The sequence below is a fragment of the Limulus polyphemus genome, unplaced genomic scaffold, assembly GCF_000517525.1.
Source record: "Limulus polyphemus unplaced genomic scaffold, Limulus_polyphemus-2.1.2 Scaffold1815, whole genome shotgun sequence".
In the NCBI taxonomy this organism is placed as follows: Eukaryota; Metazoa; Arthropoda; class Merostomata; order Xiphosura; family Limulidae; genus Limulus; species Limulus polyphemus.
This window is the reverse complement of record NW_013667425.1, coordinates 32,896-37,555: the sequence shown is the minus strand read 5'-3', so window position 1 is coordinate 37,555 and position 4,660 is coordinate 32,896.

Genomic DNA, 4,660 nt, shown 5'->3' with positions numbered 1-4,660 from the left:
TTCATGTGATTGTCATTTTATATAAAAAAAACAACACAATATCTTATTTCAGAATTATACACAAGCTTAGTACAAGGCACTGTGCACGAGATAGATTTCAAGCAGAAGTTTTGACAAGACTCATTATATTTATTTTTTACATAGGTGATGTTTTTTAGGAATCTGATAGTTGATAAAGGAAAAATTATACGTTTGTGCTGGGGATCAGTTTTTTGGGGTGATGAAGATAATTGGTTAATCTGGTACTGCATGTGAATCCATATCATAATTATTAAAGAAAGTGAAAAATATACACACTTTTATGGGTATGATAAAAAAAATCTTGTGTTTGAGACCAAAGTTTTTAAAATATGAAAAATATATTACAGAGATAGAAAGATAATTTTTTATAATATTTTGTTAGTTGATGTATGAAAAAAAAAATTGTCTTTGAAAGAATTTCCAATTTAAAAAAATCTATCATTCAAAAAGGAACCTTGCTTTGTTATTGTGAATTTTTACTTATGATATATTTTTACTGGTGTATTGACATAAGTAAATGTATTTTATTAAACAACTTCCTAGTCAGGGTAAATTTCGAAAATAATCATTGTGTTCATATAATACACCCAGTGATACTGGGTGTATTAAATAAAATGAGAGCTGGGAAAAAGTTTTTGTTGATGTTGTAGATAATAAAAAATTTCCAAAACTTTGTTACTTTACTAAAGCCTTAATTTTTAGTTAACTTATAAATGATATCCAGATTAATACTGGGCTGGAAACTTTAGTGGGATGCATCTGTCTATTGAGTAAAGGGTAACATTTCGATATTTTTAGAGCAGAAGTATCGGACCTCGTTATTGGTGCAAAATTTCATATTTAACTCAATGGACAGAACATAGATGCAGTCCATAATAGTTTCCTATCCATTTTCCTCTGCTTAAACAACCAATAGAAGAATCAGTTAACAAGCTAGGGTAATGAAATTGTAAAATTTAAGTTTTTTATTTAAGTATATACAATAATACAGAATTTATAAACAAGGATCTCTCTGTCAACTAGCGGAGCTTCTGTGTAAGAGATTGGATGTAAAAAAAGGTGAAATTTATTTGATTTGGGGAAAACATAATTGTAACACATGAGATATGACGATTACAGTTTCCAAATCAAACACTGATTTGCAATCTACAGCCGTCGTTTCACGTTTTTCAGACTAGAGCCAAATAGATCGTCAGCAGGTAGTTCCACTCCGTGCTAACCGTGACTGGAACTTTGTTACTTTTCTGGTATGTCATCGTAAATTACCATTATTCCCTCTATTATCTACGTGTGTAAAGTTTGGTTATATTCGATTTGTAACCTGTGTAGCCACTGTGGGTGCGATCACGATAGCCTGTTTGACAGATCTTGTTAATTAAGGCAAATCCATTTATCAAGACCAAGGATGCTGTTGCTGCACTCATAACTAGGTTTGGTGCTACAGGAACAGAGTAGTAGTAATCTTCCGCCAGATCAGAAGATCAAGAACTTGGTCTTCAACTTTAAACACGCATTGAAAAAAGGTCGCATAATTTGATTTAAAAAATTATAAAAACAAAACGATAATCGATAAGTTTGTGTGATCGTTGCTGGTGAAGTGTTGTGGCCTCTACGAAACCATTTATATCCATGACTATTCATAAATCTTGAGGGAAATATGTTACAAACGTATAGATTGGATATTTGGGTACAGCAGATTCCGGGCTTTCCAACGGTATATGCAACACCTTCAAGAAACAATTATCGGAAATTCTTGTTCTTTACCCTGCCTTCCAAACACTACTTTGCTTCTTGTTGAGGCAGAGATCCTGTGTTGAGGGCGATTCAGTACGTATATAATATTTGGTTGCATACGTTGCACTGAGGGCTTACAACTCTGGAATTTGGTTTCGATACCCACAGGTGGTCTATTGTATAACTTTGTGGTTAATGATAAACAATTTTGTTAGGCTTTAAAAGTCTCATTGCTCCGAGAGTGTTTTAGATTCAATGTTATTTCTAAATTGTTTAATAAGGTGTAAGTTGCTAATTTTAATTAATTTGGAAACGTAGTTTGTAACATAACGGTTACAACTCTCTATCTTTGCATGTGTCGTTTTTTTTTAATTAATTGTTGTCTGTAAAACTTCTTAGAAACATTCTACTCACAGTTTTAATACAGCTACGTGATTATTTACATATGCCACTTTTTGCATATAAAGGTCTTGCGAATCTTCAGTAGCTACAGTGAAAAATGTGCTGTTTCCCTTTCTTGGAGGTCGTTGTTTGCTATTAAGCACAAAGCTACACAAAGGGCTATCTGCGCTCTGCCAACTACGGGTATCGAACCCCGGTTTCTATCAGTATTAGTCCGCAGTGTGCCATTGGAGGTTTTTTGGGGGTCGAACCATAACATTCATGAAAAGCTTTTGTGAGTTTGTAATTACACAAGGGTGATTGGTTCATGTAAATTCACACGTATGTTACCGAAACAAACGTAATTGTTAATCTGTTATCAACAATACCTGGTTGTGAATCTTATTTTGTTATCAAAATGGATCCTTATCTAAATACCTTCAATACATAGTGTTTTATATTTAAAAAAAGTAAATAAATCAAATCAGACTGCACATATCTATACATATAACTGCATTGGTTATCTATAAGTATTTTATAACTTAAGTTTCAAAAAGTGAGGTGACCAAAAAACATTGAATCACGCTTCCCTGATGTCAAAATTTAAACTTTAAATTTCTGGCTTTAACATGACAGCGCATTCAACTGAAACGTAGTTATAATTATTCCATCCTTCAGACATTGTTAACTAGTCAAAAATGATGATTTATGAACAAAATATATTCACTTTTAACGAGTGTAGCTAATATTTCCTAACATTAATCTCATGAAAGTTATTACATAAATAATTTAGTAGATGGCATCTGTGGAATTTTCCGATAAAAATGATTTCCCAAGAAGTATCAGACAGGAAAACCCTTGCTAACAATTGATTCAATCGAGAATTAAGAAGACTGCTCTGTAGATTACAACTTGATTGAATTTTAGGTTGTATGATAAATAAACAGATTGAATACATTTAAAGGATACTGAAAACAATATTTATTTAGACACAACAACAAAAGAAAAAAAGTGAGCGTACCTTTGTAGACAAATGAACGATCGTTTATACTGGATTAGTGGATAAATCATCAGCTTTCCTTTTCTCAGGGCGAATCTCTGCTGAAATAGTCACAATGATATCCAAGTAGAACCACACCAAACAAAGAAAGTGCGCTCGACAGTAGAGTGTAAATTCGATTTTTTTGTCCACTTGGTAGTGTCACCTCATGTCTTTTGTTCCCTCATAGCATTAGTTAGCTGTGCATTCAGTTAACGTCACATCCAGCCCGTCTAATCCAAAACAGAGCCTTTTATACAGAGAGTTGCGACAATACACAATTAGAAGCCATTTTGGATCCAAAAATTTATGAGGGAACTGTCACAGTTATGCCGCAGTGGTGTTTTAAATTGATAGCAATGTTTAGGTTTATCGCAGTTTTGCGGAATATTTTAGGTGTAAAAATATCATAAACAGGAACGATTGATATTTCAAGGAATTGCAGCCTGTACTCATTCATATTTATTCGTTACATAATGCTGATCAAAAAGTTGGATTCACATGAAATGCATAGGGTTTGTTAGACGAGTAACCAGGGTACAGGGGGTGGGGGAGATTGGGCGAAGGGTGGACTGCCTATTCCTTAAATAATTTGCAATTTGTTTACGATATCTTCTCCCATGACTCATAGTTTTCCCACGTCGTACTTTTTATGTTAGTAATGCTGACAAGCAAAAGCATAAATTTCACAGATCTACATTAACAAATTCAAAACAACCTTCTTTAAAATATTAGCATTTTTGATCAACTAAATCCAAACTAAAAATTTTGAATTGGCGCTGCCTTTTGATAATAATTAGATTTTCTTAATAAGCTTCCTAGTTCCCCACCACCTTTTGCTAATTCAATTTCTTTCTTCCTTCGCGTTCTTAGTTTGTCCTTTCTGGACAAGGCCTACACTAGGCTTGGTCCTATATCATATGCCATCCAAAAGTTAAGTAAAATTTGTAACAATATGACACCCATTTATAAAAGGTCAGATTCCATAAGAGTGCCTTAAACCTTGACTTTAAATTTAAGCTAAACTTAGGCTGAGTAACCGCTACTTTATACACGATAGGTTACAGCCACTTTACGCTCACAAGGCCTAACGTTAATTTAGGCTAGGCTAGGTCTACGACCTAATAAGCTTCTCACCTCACAAAACTTCGATGATGACGATGCTTTCCATTTTAATCAATTCACCTTTGCTTCTCATATCATACTGTTACGTCTCTGTTTGTTAATTAACTTTCCGTAACTTCGTTCCGACAAAACTTAAGCGACACAAGTGCTTTCTTAATAAAACTGGTTTATTCTTTCCGAATATAACTTTACCGATACACTTATTTTCAACAATCGCGCTAAAACAAACGCTATATCAACGAACGTCAACAATACTCTGACTGCAGATCAATTGCTCACTGTCTATACACACATTACCGTCACGTTGTCACCCTCTTATATATACCAGACTACCCTATCTAGTAAATACTAGAGCATTCG